At 47.9% G+C, this 18,296-nt stretch overlaps 1 protein-coding gene across 1 annotated transcript in view; it reads right to left on the bottom strand.

Annotated features, from left to right (window-relative positions):
• The window catches only part of LOC101619749 (zinc finger protein GLIS1), a 228,526-nt gene that overhangs the window by 102,729 nt on the left and 107,501 nt on the right, over positions 1 to 18,296 (bottom strand). The window lies entirely within an intron of this gene.

The following is an 18,296-nucleotide window of genomic DNA, read 5'->3' on the forward strand; positions in this document are numbered from 1 at the left end:
CCTGGTGACTTCAGAGGCCATCCCAGCTCCCGGTCCTCATGCCAGGACCGGGTGTGGCTCTCTGGTCTAAACAGCATACCCTGCATTACAACATTTGGCTTTTCTTACTTATTCCCGAAGGACGTGCCACAAATAAATGTGACCTTATCTATCCCTGGTCCTCCCATGGCCCAGCACTGTTGAGCTCCTTGACACTCCAGTACCCAGAGCACCAGTGTCACACACACCAAAGGCAGGAGGGCAGCCAGGTGAGGTAGCTAATGCTTCTGGAACACTTCACTGATTCATTGAACACAGTCTGTAGCAGCACCAGGGGTAAGACCATGAGCTTTGAAGGCTAAGTCAGAGTTTACCAGGTGAGTTCACAAGTGAGTTTACCGGGTGGGAATGGGTAGAAAGGCATTTTAGGAGAGGGAATAGTGTAAAGCAGGGGTTGGGGTGGGTAGGTTTGTATATTCAGGTAAGGAGTTGAGAGGATTGTAAGTAGTTGCCTGGATTGTGTTGCTGTGACAGTGTGTGTATGCGTTCACCTGTGTGCTCTGGCCCCGGTGGCTCAAGAATGGGGCTTGTCATTCAGCCCTCACACAGAAACAGGCCTTCCCTGTTTGCCCCCAGGTCCCACAGATTCCCTCATCTGCTGCACTTTTCTTCTTAGCAATATCATTATCTACATATTGTTCTATCTGTTCATGTTCCACTTGAACACACACTCAATAAGAGCAGGAGGTCTCTCTAGACTCAATAAATAATTGCTCTATCAAATGGACACTGGAAAGCCTGGAGAATCTTCTCAATCCTTCCTGGCCTTGAGAAGGCCATCCTAAAGCATTCATCATTCAACCTGTAAACCTTGGGTTTTCCTTTCCAATATATATACCAGATATCAATCAATTATATATATATAATATATAAATTGATTTATTTATATATATAATTGATTCATATATATATATATATATACACACACACACATACACAACTATGTATTTATATATAATGTGTGTGTGTGTGCATCATATGTGGTCAATTTGTGGAGAAATATTTTCAAAAACTGTTTTTAATTCCATTATCTCATCTCTCAGATTACTTAGATTCTGATATTTCCATTTTCCCACTACACCTATGTTGTGTGTGTGTGTGGGTATATACACACATACATGCATGCATATATACCTACATACAAACACACATACTTATAAATATATACAAATATTTAGCATCCTACCATATTGTTACTTATGATTTGCTACATTAAATATCAAATCATGGGCCCTCCCTGGTGGCACAGAAGGCTAAAGCTCAGCACTGGAAGGAAGCCACAGCCGCTTCAGTGCAAGTTCGGTCCCCGCCCCGGAGGTACGGCAGACCTCTCCTGACCCACCCGCTGCTCCCCTCAGCAGTGTACTTCATCAGTCTGCCTGTTCTGCTCCCCACTCTGTCTCTGGTGATTCCTCTCACTGCCACTGCACCTCTGGCCTGTACCCCAGTTCTGTATGCATAAATAAATAAATCTTTTTAAAAAAGTAATTTTAAAAATATAGCAAATCATGAGCATTTTTCTCTAGTCACTAAAGTTTGTTTAAAAAAAAAAAGCCTTTTGAATGAGTGTATATTATTCCATCATCGGTTTGTACCATAATTAATTTAGCTATTCCTTGTTGCTAGATACTTATGTTGTTTCCAACTTCTTACCATTATAAATGATACTGCGATGAGCACTCTGGAACATAAATCATTGTCTGTATCTCCAAATGCTTCCTCAGGAAACTTCCAAGAAGAGGAATTCCTGGGTCAAGGGCACTGAGTATTCCCCAGCTTATGGAACACACTGACAAACTGCCTTCAAGGAAGACTCCCAATTGCCACTCGCACCAATGACTGGTGAGAGGTCCAACTTCAGGATTTCCTTTATCTTGGCTAATGTGCAAGACTGAAAAGATAGTTCACTTTTATTTGTATCTACATTGTTTGGCTGTATATTCCTGTACCAACTGCTTGCTTTCGCCTTGGGGGGAGTGGGGGTTGAGTGTTTTGAGGTATTCAGGATATCAGGCTTGTTGTCTGTAGCAAATACTTTTCTCAATGTGTTTATAGCCTTTTATTGTTAATAAATTTTTATATGTGAAAATAATCTACATTTTCAAGTAGTCATATACAGCAGTCTTTAGAGATCACTTCTATGGCTTTTATGTAAAGCTACATCTTTTCCAACTAGACATAAGATAAATATTTTCCTAGAATATCTTCTGTTTTTTTTGTGTGGTTTCATTATTTGCACTTAACTCCTTAATCCATCTGGAATGTATTTTGCAGGATAATATAGGTGAGGATTTAACTTTATCCACCCCCCTCCCCAATAGTTAACCAATTGTCCCCATCTGTGTTATTTTTTAAGCCCCTCATGGCAGGGTTTCCAGCATCTCCCTTAGTAGCATCCCGGTGTAATCATCACAGAAATCACGTGTATGTACTTATACTTTACAAAACACTGTTCATTCATCATTCATTCATCACATTTTTGTTGAGCTCCTGCGATGCACTAGGGACTATTCTACGTGCGAGGAATAAAAGCAGTGAATAATATAGATCATAATCTCTGCTCTCGTGAGTACACCTTCTGGGGGGGGGGTGCGGAAATAAGCAAAAACAAGAAAATTACGTAGAGTGTTAGTGATATGGAAGAAAAGAACACAGGAAAGGGATAGGAATATTTGAGGAAGGATGCAAGAATAAGATGTTCAGAGGAGACTTCACTGAAAAGTGCCGGTTAGGTAAGCACCTGAAACAGGTGATGAGCGACCTGGATGTCTCTGTGCCGTTGGGAGACTTTCCAGGAGAGGAAATGACCAGTGCCAAGGCCCTGAGGCAGCAGGAGACTTAACATGTTCCAGAGTCAGTAAGAAGTCAGCATGGCTAGAGGCATAAGTCTGACAGCATAAAGAGAGGTGGTGTGGTATGGTGTAGTGTGGTGTGGTTTGGTGTGTGTATGTGTGTATGTGAGAGAGAGAGAGAGAGAGACCTATACCACATAGGACTTCCCAAGTCTTTTTATAGACCTTCTTTTATCTCTACATTTGCACAAGGTAAGGAGTTTTTGATGAATTTTAAGTAGAACAAAATTACTAATGGAGCTGGATAATTTTTTATCCAGCTGTTTTGTGCAATATAGAATGTTTAGCAACACCCTAGTATCGCTTGTGCATGCAAACACACACACACATACACACACACAGCTGTGACAATTAAAATGTCTTTAGACATTGCCAAGTGTCCCCCAATTGAGAATCATTGCTTTCATGGGTTCATTCTGGCTGCTGTGCTGATGGGCACAAAAGCAGAGACAGAGACTTCAGCCTAAGGCCGCTGTAATCAATCAATCAGAGATAATGGCGGCTTCAGCCAGGGTGGTGACAAGTGACTGGATTCTAGATCCACTGTGATTTATTGACAGCTACAAGGACAGAAAAAGAAAAGAGTCAGTATGATCCCAAGGTTTTTATTCTGATGCGCTATAAAGATGTAGTTGTTACTTACTGAGATGGGGAAGACAGGGGAAGGAACAGATTTGGGGGACACCAACAGAATCTCAATTTTGTAGACATGTTTGGGATAGGATTTAGACATGCAAATGGAGATACTGACAGCACTGGAGTTTAGGGGCCAGACCAGCATCAGAGACATAACTGGATCAATAGCAAATAGAGGGTACTGAATGCAGTGACACAGGATAAGACTTCCAAGGCAGGGAGTACAACAGAAAAGAAAGCCATCCCAGGACTAAGCCCTGGGTGTGCCAAGAGTTCAGGGAGCTGACCAGGAGTGGCCAGAGGAAAGAAGGAAACTGTGGCACAAAGGCATCCTGAAGCTGTGAGAAGGAAGCAGGACAAGGAGTAGAAAAGGGACCAGCCATATCCAAGGCTACCGGCAGGACAACTAAAATAAAGATTCAAGAATTGTCCCTGGATAGCACACCATGGAAATTGCTAGAAACTTTGATGAGAGCCATTTTGGGGTGAGGGTAGAGTGAGGGTCAGACAGGAACTCATGAGGAAATGGGAGGAAAGAAACTTGAGACACTGAGCTTAAACAGCTCTTTCATTTTGCTGTAAAAGGTTCTTATTTTCTCTTGCATTCCTTTGACCTCCTCTCAACCCGCCTCTTACTAGAGGCACAGCAGCGGGTTGCAGGTGGGCTTCCCTGCCTTCAGACAGGGAATGGCGTCTCCTACAAAAGAACCACATGCGCTACAACCTCGCACACCCAGCCCTGAGGTGGGCAGGAGTTAGCCCTCCAGAGCACCCCTGATCAGCAGGGATGGCTATCCAGCACTTTCCCCTTGACAGCGCTCTGGGGTGCATTTTAAAGGCCGCTTAGAAGGGGCAGCTGCTCCATAATGCACTCCTCATAGGTTCTCCCCCTGCCCTGTTTCATTCCTCCATCTCACGATCCTGCATCCTGCCTGTTCCCCAAAAAATCTGCCTTCAGGGGAAGCCAGGCTAAGAACAAATGGGAAGGCGAGAAATAAGAAGGAGGTTAGAGGTAGATATAGGGTTGAAAGAAGTTTTGGCTTATTTTTGTAAGATGTTGAAAATAATAGCAGGCTTTTTGCTGGTAACCCAGCAAACACTGGCTGCAGGAAAGACAGGGAAGAGCCAGAGCAGTGGCGTCTACTGTCGCATTTATCAAGCTGACCATATACTGGATCACAATATGAAAGAACAGGCTAAGATGAATAGAGTATGTTCTCTGACCACGATGCCACGATACAAAAGATAATTAAAGCTTTCATATGTTTGAACATTAAGAAACATGCCTTGGCCCTCCCTGGTGGCGCAGCGGGTTAAAGCACTGCACTGAGAAGCTAAAGCCACTTCCGCATGAGTTCAATCCCCGCCTGCCCCGGAGGTGACCACATGGCGAGCCAGACCTCTCCTGACCCACCCGCTGCTCCCCTCAGCAGTGTACTTCGCCGATCTGCCTGTTCTGCTCCCCACTCTGTCTCTGGTGAAGCCTCTCACCGCCCCGAGCCTCTGGCCTGTACCCCAGTTCTGTATGCATAAATAAATAAATCTTTAAAAAAAAAAAAAGAAAAGAAAAGAAACATGCCTTATAACCAGAGGTCAAAAACATGGACTGATTAATAATGAAAATTCTACAGGCCAAAACATATGTGGTTGTACTGAAGTAGTACTTGGCTTTTAGTATCTTGACTGTACAAGAAGTAGTGAGGTTACCTAATTAAATATCCAAACCATGATGTGAAAAAAGAGCAACAAAAAAGCAAAAAAGAAATTATAAAGATGAGCAGAAATCAACAATATAGGAAATATATATGTATACATGTCCACACATACAGTAGAGAAGATCAATAAGTTGTTCTAAAGCTGGTTCTTCAAAAGATGAGTAAGACTGACCAACAACTAACTAAGACAGATCACAAGAAGAAAAAGGAACAAATAACTAATAACAGGAAGAAAAATGAGACAACACTTGATGCTACAGGCAATAAAAAGATGTTTAGAGAACATTATGAACATCTTTATGCCAATAATTTTGAAATGTAGTCAAAATAGACAAATTTCTAGGGAAATAAAGTTTACCAAAACTGATTAAAGGAAAAATAGAAAACTTGAACAGTCTTACAAGCATTAAAGTAATTTAACAAATGGTCTAAAATCTTCCCACAAAGAAAATTCCTGGCCCAGATGGCTTTTCAGTGATTTCTACACAACATTCAAGGCAGAAATAATTCTAATTTTGCATTCACTTTTCTAGAGACTAGAAGAAATAAAGGTCTTTCCCAATTCATTGTATAAGTCTAGGAAAACCTTGGTACTAAATCTCAAAAAGGACAACATGAGCAGGAAAAGTTTTAAGTTAATTTCATTCATTAATATAGATAGAAAAATTCTAAATAAAGTATGAAATTGAATCCAGCAGTATGTAAATGGGAAAAAGACATCATGGCCAAATTGGATAGACTGAATTCAAAGCCAGCTTAACATTAGAAAATCAGTTAATGTTATTTACCACATTAGTAAATTAAAAAGAAAATAATAGGAGCATCTCAGTAATTGCAGGAAAATACATGAAAAAATTCAATACTCATCATCACTCAAAAGGAAAACCTTCAGTTAATCCATAAAAGAAAGCACTTCCTTAAGTGATGGAGTATCTATAAGGAGGTAACAGCAAATTTCAGTTAGGAGTACATGTTCAAAGTTTCCCTTTGATACAGGGGGCACACATGATTGCCCGCCATCCTTGTCGTTCATCCTCCACCCCCAACTCCTATTCGACATTATGCTGAAAGGCGTAACCAGCATGGACTGGCAAGAAAAAGAAATGAAAAGGTTAAAGGATGTACGAATAGAGTTCCCGTCTACACCCTGGTGTCTGATTCATGCCCACCAGGAGCCCTCAGCAGGCCACATCCCACCTGCAGGTCCTGGGCACAGAAGACAGGACCATGACAGGACCTGGGTTTTCCTGGCCTGTTTGGAAGATCCAGTTCGAGGACACAGGTCTCAGAGCTCAGAAGAAGAGAGCCAGGGTTCTCTGGGGTTGGAGATCACTCTGGGTAGATGTGAAGGCAGAACCGAAGTGGTCCAAGGGGGTGCTGAGCTGAGCAGCTGAGCGAAGCAATGGATGTAGGAGGGCCACTGGGCAGGACCTATCTGGGAAGGGGGCGGGGGGTTCCTTGTATTGTTTCTATTTTGACAGATTATAACTGCAGGCCAGCTTGGAGCAGGATATCAGACAACCAAAGGTAAAGGCACCCTCCAGGCCGTTCACAGCAACTGCCATACACCCTGGCTGCAGGAGTGAAAGATTAAGCCGAACAGATACTGGTCCAGGAGAACAGATCCTCCAGGAGGACTCAGCTGATCACAAAGGAGCCCAGGTCCCACCCTCGGCTGACCGATAAGGTTGACTAGGGTTAACTAGTCAACATGGGGTTGACTAGGGGCACTACAGAGTCAGAGCGGAGAGGGAGCCATGCCAGTCCTGGACCTGGTCCTTCCTCCTTCTTTCCCCAGCCCAGAGGCCTCCACCCGCCCAGGGCCACGAGGCAACATGGAGCAATGGCACAGCCCCAGGAGTTGGGAGCAGGTGTCCTGTATCGATGTCCCCACTGAGTTCCTGGCCAGCTCATCTTACTGCCACCTCAGGCCATCACCTGCCCACCCTAATTTCCACATACCCAGAGGTCAAAGAAGGGATGGGCAGGAGGAGCCAATGGAAATAAAACAGGAAGTGACTCTCCATGGGCCTGGTCAGGATGTCAGTGGAAGAGGTAGAGCCTGACCAGGTGGCTAGGATACAGCAGCAAGGCCAGAGGGAGGAAGGCCATGCTACAGCTCACGGAGACCATGGGCAAGCCACGACCCCGCTCCTCGCCTAGACGCCCTCACCCACACACGGGGGCAGGGGAAGAGGTTGAGTGAGAGGCTTCCTCTGCACTGACAGAACAAGCCTCAACATCAAAGGTCTGAAACCAGGATCTGCCACTGAGAACCATGTCACTTTGAGCAAGTCCTTACTGTCAATCTGAGCCTCGGCCTGCCCATCTGTAAAATGGGGTTAATGGGCCCTCCCTGGTGGCACAACGGGTTAAAGCACAGCACTGAGAAGCTTAAGCCACTTCAGCATGAGTTCGATCCCCACCTACCCCGGAGGCGACCCACATGGCGTGGCAGACCTCTCCTGACGCACCTGCTGCTCCCCTCAGCAGTGTATTTTGGTCAGTCTGCCTGTTCTGCTCCCCACTCTGTCTGGTGAATCCTCTCACCCCCCTGCACCTCTGGCCTGTACCTCAGTTCTGTATGCATACATAAATAAATTTTTTTAATGGGATTAATAACATGATCCTTGTGGGGTTGTTCTGGAGGTTAGGCTATACTATACTGAGTGGCACAGACAAACCACCCAGTGGCCAGCATGATACTGAGGGGACCCTGGAAAGGCTGTAGGAGGGGTGCCAGGGGGCTCTGCCAGGCCTCAGCTGCCCTCCGCTGCACCGTCTGTGCCTTCACGCCAGGCTGCTAGGGGAAGCCTCTCCACAGCAGGCGGCTCCCTCATTAGGGGTTGCCCTCTCCCCTCCCCCTTGGCCCACAGGGTGGCAGCTTCAAGAAGGCCTGTCCGTCTCCTCCTCCCGGCTGGCAGGAGGCGCCCTATAAATCAATCAGTGAATTCCAAGCAGATGCGCGCACGTTGTTTGGGTTGGAAGCTGGGCCCTTTTCTGCGGTTGCGGTGAAACCAGACTCTCTCAGGTGATTCACAGTTTGACGGCCTGGGCCTGGATCCACCAGAGGGTGACAATAATATTTTCTTTCCTGTCTTACCTCGGAGACAGGGTGGGGCGTTTTTCCAGCCCTCTCTGCTGGTTTACTCAGCGCATATTTATAGACCCCTAGGTTGGGGAAGCTGGTAACAAGGGCAGCCACTGCGTGGTGGGGCTTCCTGGCCAGCGCCTTCTCCCTCGGGACTCCATTTTCCTCACAGTGGTTCCTGAGGCCCTGCCTGAGAAGCCCGTGGAGTGTGAGGTGGTCGTGGCTGAGGCTTTGCTGCCGATGGCCCCAGGTTCAAACCCCCTCTCACGCCTCAACAGAGATAAGACACTCAAATCATATAATGAGGTAAGGTGCAAATGAAAATAACATACCTGAAGAGCTTACATGGGGCCCGGTGTAAGGTGTTCGATAAAGTGTCACTTACACGAATGACTCTGTGAAGGGACACAGCTACCCACGGTCATAGCCAGCTGGGCAGTTGAGCTGATGAGCTTATAGCCTTCTCTGTGGCCCTCAGCCTCTCTGCCTGCTGGGATGACTAGCCTCGCTCAACACGGGGGGGGGGGGGGGGGCCTAGTGACAAATGACAAATGGGAAAGGAAAACACGCCCGGTGAGAGTGCCTGTGTGCTGGACCCTGTTTCCCCAGAAGGCAGAGGTGGACCTGTACCTGGCACCTCCCCAGGCAGCCAGGCTTCAGGCAGGACAAACACCAACTCACCTCTGCAAGGTCCCACAAACCCTTTCTGTATGAACAATGATGTCCCGCAAAACAAGAGAGCTACTAGAGGCTGTACCTAGGACAAGTGACTGGAGCACTTTTTGTTTAATCAGGCAGGAGGATACATAAAAGGCTGGGAGCTTGGCCATTACTCCACAGCCCTGAGCTGCAGCTCCCTGGTCTCTGTTTCGCACCTGCTGTCAGGATTTGAGGTCCACAGCGCTCGGCCTGCCCTGAGGCCGCCCGCGAGACCTCCCGGTGCAGCGGTGTAGTGAGTGGCTACTGTGTGCTGCGCAAGGCTGAGCGTTTGCTGGGACCAGCACTCCCTTCACCACAGCCCACCAGGGAGGGGGGCACCGCCCTGCCCCTCCCCAGGAGGAAAGCGACAGCACAGAAGCGCTGAGCCACGGGCCAAAGTCATCAGAGGTCAGGCGGGATTGGACGCTCTGGCGGTCGAGCCCCCAGCCACTCTGCTGCCCCAGCACTCCCCTGTCCTCCCTACATACTCACACTCACACCTCTGCTGAGGCAACTCCCAGAGTCCAGGCTTACCTAGCTGAGATCCACCAGGATGTAACCTTAGTCGCTCTGTAAAATGGTGACAATCACACCTACCTCACCCTGGGACAGGGTGTCCCAGGATTCAACTAAACCAGATGGCGCAAGTTTCAGAGGTGAACCTCCCAAGTGGGCCCACTTGGGGCTGCCAAGCGCAGTGACCAGACACAGCACCAGCCCGAGCCTGGCTCTCAGGGGTCCTCCCCTCCTGGCCTCTGTCCACCCCTCGCCATGATCTCCTTCTGGCATACAGCCATCCCCAACCTACTACAAGTAGTCTGAGCTCTTGGCTGCCTCTGAACCCCTTCTCCCTGGAATGTCCTTCCTCACCCCTTTCCTCAGCAAACTCCTACTCATCCTTGAAGCCTTGATTCAAAAGCCACAAATGTACGTATTTATTTATCATTATACTACTAGAGGCTACACTGGTGTCTCTGGGTCCTCCCCTCTGCTGGCCTCTCAACGACCCAGCCCTGCACACGTGGGTTGACACAGTATCTGCGCACTCTTCCCATCGGACTCTTGCAGGCTGACGCTGTTCACCTGGGGTCCCAGCACAGGATTCAGCCCAGAGCAGGAGTTCAGTGAACACTGGTGGCCTGACTGAGTCAGTAACTCATCAAATAGGCGAGGCAGGGATGGGTGGCCAGAACAGCTCACAGAAGGCGCTCTGTGCCTCCCCGGGGTGAAGCCCTCGCTGAACTCTGACAGCGTTTGCCTCCTTCAGAGCACCTGTACCTGTACCGACATCTTCTCTTAGCCAGGGAGCAAGGAGGTGGGCCAGAGGGGCTCGGGAGGACAAATCTTGGGTCATCTCAGGTACAACTGTCCCATTAGGTCCCCAGCCACCAGCAACCCTGGAAGCATGTGGCCTGAGACACCCTGCCAGTCACCTGCTCAGCCAAGGTGGTGCGGCCCGGCCAGACTGCCAGAGCTGACTGTGCACAGAGATAAAAGGCTAGGAAACAAGAGCACACAGGGAGGGAAGGGAAAAGGGGAGAAGGGGGAAAAAATAATAAAAAGGGTTCTTTTGGTATTTGTTTTCAAAGCCACTGACGAAAACCAGATTTGAAGTTTGGGGGAAAAAAGGGATTTGGGCCTTTCAAATTCCACTCTCCACTAATTGACTGCAGTTTCCTTTGAAAGAGCCCCCAGTCCTTCTGAACAATCTTCAGCCCAGCTGGGACTCCACAACCAGCAGCATCCTGGCCTCCTGGCTCCAGAGGGTCGCCCTAGTTGTGTGAGCTCTGGGCGGACAAGCAGATGGACAGATACAGGGACACTGGGACCCTCAGAATGAACACCTGGTTGTGGATCCCACAGGAAGTACTGTCCACAGAAAGCAACCAGCCTGGGACCCAAACCCAGGTCCACCTGACCCTAGCACTGCAATTTGTCATTTGCTGCCCTCCCCCCACCACCCCGCCGCCAAGGGGCTTGTGGTGTATCTGGGGCAGTGGGGAGCTATAGCAGGTTCAAGCACAAAACTCCAGGAGGCTGGTTCTTCTGAGAGAAGGGAACTGAGCCTCGGGACTGGGCTCTGAGAACGAAAGCCTTCATAGGTGCCCATGAATCACCTCAGTGCTCCCTCCTCACTCAGCTGGTGAAACTGTTCATGCCCCTCGTGGGTCTCCCCCAAACATCTCCCAACTCAGCCCCTGTCAATTCACCTGCATCTTCCCTCACCTGACCTCAGAGCATCTGGCCAGTCACGTCTCCGTGGGGCAGCTCACAGATACCACTGCACCCCCTTCGCACTTGGCGAAACACTAACCCAAGGCCCGAGCACGCCAGCAACACAGCCCCAGGTAGACAGGGCCACCACACGGCAGCACAGCTTGCTAACCCCTGTCAAGATGAGGTTCTCCTACCTGTGTCTTACCCAGGGGCCCGGAGAGCAGAGCGGCTTGCCCAAGCACACAGGGGCAGGGCTGGCATCAGCGGGGTCTATACTCTCCGCAGACTGGGAGCCCGGCCGCTTTCCCTGGTCCAGCCCGCCGTCTGGACAAAGTGCCTTTACTGCCCTCTGAGCCACTGCCCAAAGGGAACCTGTGAACAGCAAACCAGTCCTAGGAAACATGAGAAAAAGCCCCCACCTGTCAATGAAGTCCGGCTTCCCTGTTTCTACACATGCTGGTTCCTCTTCCGGGGTAGCCCCGTCCAGGGAGAATGCCCCCTGTGACGAGGACACGCACCCAGAGTTCACCTCCTCCATGACGCAAGCCCGCCCTGCCCGAGCAGGTCCCTCCCGGGGATGAGCGCCTGCGGAGAGAACGGTTTTCCTCTCACAAGTCCAGCAACCTCGGGGCCGCGGCTGTGTGTGGAGGACCTGGGTGCCCCAGCACTCTGGGAAGAACCCCAGTGTGGGTCCTCACTCCATCACTTGCCCACTGGGTTCCCTTGGGAAACTCAATTCCCCTCTCTAGGCCTTGGGTCCTCACCTGAAAAAATATAGGTGATAAACTCTGCTCTGTGGGGAAGATTAAATGAGTCTGAGGATCCGAGGGCACTTTGCGAATCACGGAGCTTTAAATAGTGACGGGAGGTGGGGGTAATGGTGATGGTGGGGCGCAGGAGCAAACAGCCTGGGTGGTAGAGCGACAGTCATACTCCTAACTCGTCCCCTGGTCAGCTGTCCACCTCACCCTGAGCTTCTCAGGAAGGAACAATCAACCTGACCTATGCTGGGAGTAGCTAGGACCTGCATCAACCCCCGAGCCCTTGGGATGGGGGTGGGTGCTGATCCCCTCCTCTTTGCAAGGGAGATACGAATGCCAACACATGAGGTGCTGTGCTCCACGCTGATCTCATGTTGCGGGCAGCCCCACCCCAGAGCTGTGCTTTTCCACAGCTCCCACCCTAGGCCAAGACTAAAACCATCTTTGCCTGTGTGGACCTCACCTACCCAGCCCAGGGACTGGCAGGCACAGCTACTTCTGGGGCCGGCCAGCAGGCCAGAGTCAGGACACATCAGGGACCCCTTTGCAACGGGGCCCAGCCACCTTGACGAATCCCCAGGCAGCACGCTGCCCTGCTTCTGTTCCCCATTACGAGCGAGGACCAGTCCCCGTCAAATAAATCAGGCTATGAAGTCTGATGAACAAAGATTCGGTGGGATGCTGTAATTATAAACATCAGCAACTCGACAATGTGGGATCAGGAGAGCTGCCTCGCTTTGATGGGGGATGAGTGGCAGAGCAGCATAATTGAGATTGTTCTGGAAATCACAGGCAGAGGAACCAGGGTCCTCTGCACCCCGCTATAAGGCTTTGTGTCTCCAGCTTCACAAGAACTGAGCTTCATTTTTTCCTTGTATCTTTGCACATGCTGCTCCCTCCCCCACTCCCTGCAACTGTCGCGCCAAATCACCTTTATTGACTCAGATGAGATGTCTGTCACCTCTTCCAGGAAGCCCTACTCATCTGTTGCCAGGCTGCCATGGTGCTGCCACCCTCCTCACTCCCTGCACCTGCCCTTCACACTGTAATCGCCAGCTCACACCTTTGCGGCCTCTGCCAACCTAGACACTCTCTGGGTCCTGGATGGTCAGCCCAGCTCGGCCTGCAATGCACGTTTGGAGAACATGTCCTGAAGAAACGTGGCCAAGGGCTATCGAACAGCCTAGGGGCCAGCACAGGCCGAGGTCCAGGCTGTGGTCTGAGTCCTGATATCCTGTCTTGTCAAACTGACAAGAAGACCTGGCTCCTCGCAAGCATATTAATGAAACCACTCGGAGCTGCCTTGACCCAAACGCAAAGGACTTCATATGGAAGGAATCAAGAGGACTGAGGAATAAAGTATCAGTGGGAGCAGACACTTTATTATCCAGGCCGTAAACCTGATTTACGCTCAGGTTTCTTCTTTCCAGAAGTTCTATAAAGTCTTACCTTTGCCCCAGCAAGCCTTGGGAACAAACCTTCAGAGCCAATTATGGCTAGGGAAGGGAGAAGAAACACCATTACGGCGGGAAGAGGGGGAGGGACTCCGGGATGCCCCGTCCTCCAGGTAACCCTGTGATACAGCCACCAGCGCATGATACAAAGGAAGAAGCCCAGAGAGAAAGTCGGGATCTAGCTCACACATGGGAATGACCCTGAGAACTGACACTGGAGAAAGAGACCCTTTAGCCAGACTCAGTGTGCACGCTAAAGGATGCAGCACATGGTGATGGCACATGGGTGACTCGGTGATGGGAAACCCACGGGGATTACAACTGAGATGAAAAAAAGAATGTACAAAATGATGTAAAAATAAACTATTATATATTTTTTAAAAAAGGAGGCAGCACAGATCAGGACAGTGGGTTCCCACCTTACTATGTGAGTTGGGAACTTAACAAAGGGTTTGCTGCCTCACGCTGCCCATTGTGAACTGGGGAGATGTATCGGGATGCACAAGGCCCAGGAGTACTGTGAGCCGTAAGGGGTTAATAGGAGAGTGTATAAACCATCTCCTAGCACACAGGGCAGCCTCGCCACTCTGCTTCCCAGGGTCTCCTCTCACTGACCTCAGTTGTTGGGTGCTGACAAGTGGACACAGGTCCCTTTCACCCCTCAGACAAGCCGGGGAGTGCATAAGGTTACACCCCATTAGAAACGAGGGAAGAGACCTGTGATCCAGTGAGCTGGCAGCCCAGTGACAGAGAATGCTCTAGGCCAACCAATTTTGACAAGAAGGTGCAAAATGGCAAAGGGATGGTGGGAATCCATCTTTGGATTAACTTATGTATATTGGGAGATGTGTTTAAAATACTCCATTTAGATTTGCTTCAGTTTCTCTTTGTCCACCCCAATGCCAGTCATTTACTCCCACTGGTGTCTGGCTGCCTGGATGTCTGTCCCCACAGAGCACTGGGCTCCTCCCTCACTCCATTAACACTTGTGCTCGGATGCCACCAGGGACCCCCTCCAGCTAAAAGACCACTCCAGCTCAGCTCTCATACACCACACATCATATCACTAGACACAATATTCTCCCATTAAACAACTATTCATTGAGCACCTATTATGTATCAGAATCTGTTGCAGATGTTTAGGAAATGACAGTGAACAAAGCAGACAAAAATCCCTGCCCTCCTGTAGCTTACATACCAGAAGGAGAAACAAATCACAAATAATAAACATGACAAGAACAATAACAGCTATAATATGTTAAAATGTGAAACGTTCTCTCCAAAAAGATTGAACAGGGTAATGGATCCAGTATGCCAGGGCATGATAGAAGGCAGCACTTTTGAATAAGAAGCTGAAGTTGGGTACTACAGAGAAGGGAAAGATGTTAGTCCAGCAGATATCATAGGGAAGGGCATTCTAGGCATAGAGAACAGAGAGTGCAAGAGCCCTGAGGCAGGAGCGTGTTTGCCTGGAGGGGAGGAAGTAAGAAGGAGATAAATAAACAATGAGTCAGAGGGGTCCTAGGGCCCAGGATCATACCAGGGGCCACAGTGAGGACTCAGGCTCCCCCACTGCATGAAATGGGGAATCATTTCACAATACCAAGCATTATAGCAGAGGAGTGACAGATGGAATCATTCAGGCTGCTGTGTTAAGAACAGACTGTCTGGAGAGCTGGTTGCTTTACTGTTTGTCTCCTCCATAAAAATATGAGATCCATGAGGATAACACTTGATCTGAGTTGATCATTATCTCTTCAGGGCCTAGAACAGGGCTTGGTGCAAAGTATGTGCTCAGGAAATGTTTGTGAAGTGACTGACTGACTGACTGAACAAACAAATGTACGTTAGACACACTGGCCTTTTAACTATTCCTCACACATGCCAAGCACACTCTGGCTTTAGGGTCTTTGCACCTATTGTACACTGAGCCCAAAAATCTCCTCCCCCAGATAGCTTCATGATTTATTCCCACACTTTGGATCTTTATTCAGACGTCACATGAACCCTGAGGACTTTCCCAAATAGCTTATTTAAACCGTTAAATACCCCTCTCCAAAGAAGCCCTCTTACACTGCTGATGAGAAAGTAAACTAGTTCAACCATTATGGAAAGCCATGTGGAGGTTCCCCAAAACACTGAAAATGGCTCTGTCATGTGACCCAATGGTTCCACTCCTGGGAACCTACCCGGACAACACACAAACACTAATTCAAGTGGAAATGTTTACTGCAGCACGATTTACAATAGCCAAGATCTGGAAACAGTTGAAATGCCCAGAAACAGGCAATGGATCAAAAAAGTTGTGGTATGTATACATAATGGAATACTATTCCACAAGGAAAAAGATAAATGTGTGTCATCTGCAGCGACATGGATGTAGGGGGGTTGTGCTAAATGAAGTAAGTCAGAATGGTTTCACTTACAGGAGGAATATAGAGAAACCAAACAGAGGGTCAGAGGGACACTCGCAGGCAAATTGGAGATCTGCAGGGGAGGGAGAAGAAAGGGGTCAAAGCAGGGGCCGGAAGAGCACAAGGGACGATGATGATGGTTTATGGATGAGGTGATAATGGGAGACTTATGGAGATTGCACCTGAGGGGAGAGATCAAATATTGTAAACAAGTGAACAATGATATAGGAAAATAAATAAATACATTTAGAGGATAAATAAATCGATACCCCTCTCCAAATTTTCTCTCTCTCTTCCTGGCTCATCTTTCCCTCTGTTGCATTTACTATGTCCTTCCTTACTAGTTATCCACTACAAAACTGCCTGATTAATCCCCAGGGTCCAGAGAAGTTGCTAACACATAGCAGGAGCCCAAGAAACCAGTGAGTAAATCCGGCCTGCTCTTTTGTCCAAACTGGGCCAGCAGGATGGCAGGTCTGGGCAACAGGCAGTGAGTGAGAACTCTCTGCCCAACAAGAACTCTCTGTCCATACCATGGAGGCAGAGGCCAAAGCAGAAGGAAGGACCTTCCCATCCTTGGTAAGTTGTTTCATGGAACATTATTATCTCATGGCAATCACACAAACATGTTATCATTTCACTGGGGGGAACAACTGAGGCTCAGGAAAACTAAGCAACATCCTCTAGGTCATAGAATGCAAGAAGCAGCAGAGCTGGAATTTGAACTTGAGATATTTGACTTCCAGTTCTTAGCCAATCAAAGTTTCATCGACCTGCCATGCCATGCCTGACCCTGTGGTCCAGCTGAGGAATGTGGCAGTGCACAGAGGCCTGAGGGCGGAGGCAGTGGGGAGGGGCAGTTTGTAGAGAGAAGGGCAAAGGTTGGAAGGGGAGAGGTTCCGTTGGGATGGAGGCTTGTAAGAAACTGCTAAAGCAGGAGGTTGGCGGCAATTTATGGCTTATCTCCTGACATCAGGAAGTTGACAGGACCAGATTATTTCACTCCCATTTGACAGGCAAAAATTTGTCTGACACAAGTGGAGAGGAAGTTGTGGGCAACAGAATCTTCCATGCACTGCTCTGTTCTTGCTACCGTCCTTTTTGTCCTTCATGCTGGAAACCAATTGGGCTTTATCTTGTAAAGAAGAAATCACGTGCCCTTCAGCCCAGGGTCTCCACACCTGAGGATGCTTAGGAGCAGAGGTTATCCACTCAGCAAACCAATAACTAAGGCTTTTCCCCCTGGAGAGTCCACCAGTAAACATTTACTGGCACACTGCTGGCTATCCCTCACATCAGCAAAAGGAATCATCAATAAACTTTAAGCGTGTAAAGGGGTTCTCAGTTCAATATGCTTGAGAACTGCTGTCCTAGAGAAGCTTGGCATCCATGTACCAGGAAATATGTACAATAGTCTGCAGAGAAGCACCCCTGTAACAGTAAAAGCAAAAACCTGGAAACATCAACTGGAACAGATGATAGTCACTGTGTTTGCAGTTCCATGGAGCCTAAAGAGGGGGATATGCTTTGAGAAATGCTTTGCTAAGCAATTCCATCATGTATAAACATTATGAAGTGGCATTGCCTAGTACACACCTAGGTTACGTGGTGTGGCCTACTGGGACCACCATCACACATGCAGTCTGACTCTGACCAAAAGGTGATTAAGTGGTTTGTGACTGTATTCCTACAGTGGAATGTTACACAGTAGAGAAAAATGAGTGATGTTGGAAGTATCTGCAATGACTGGCAACATGATGCTAATTAATAAGTGACCTCAGACCAGAGAAAAGCTCAAAATCAACTAAAAAATATATAGTTTTTGTACACAAATTTATTGTAAACTTTTTTAATGAAAACTAAAAAAATTCAATGACAAACATAAAATTACCTCTAGTGGGTAGGCAAGGATGAAAAAATTAGACAGGAATAAAAAAGAAAGAAACTGCTATTACATGGAAATGACTATCAGAAATCAAAAACTCCAAAACAAATGAATAAATTAATGAGGGAAATTGACACAGTCAGTATGCATAGGGTGAATACACAGAACTCAACTGTGTGTCTATCTGCAAGATACAAAAAAGGAGGTTTTTTGGATTTCATTTTATGACAAGATATCAAACACCTAAGAATAAATCTACATGCGATGTGTAAGACCTCCACACAGAAAATTACAAAACATATTGAGGGATATCAAAGAAGCCCTAAACAAATCAAGTAATATACCATACTTACGGGTCAAAAGATTCCAAATGTGAATTTGAAAATTCCAAATGTATCATTCCAAATTTATCTAGAAATTCAATGCAAATCAAATCCAAATCCCAGCAGGTTCTTTTCACATGTGGAAATTATCAAGCTAATTCTAAAATTTATATTGAAATTCACAGAGCCAAGAACAGCCAGGACAATACT

This window comes from Condylura cristata, unplaced genomic scaffold (genome assembly GCF_000260355.1).
Source record: "Condylura cristata isolate star-nosed mole 26May11 unplaced genomic scaffold, ConCri1.0 scaffold00008, whole genome shotgun sequence".
Lineage (NCBI taxonomy): Eukaryota > Metazoa > Chordata > Mammalia > Eulipotyphla > Talpidae > Condylura > Condylura cristata.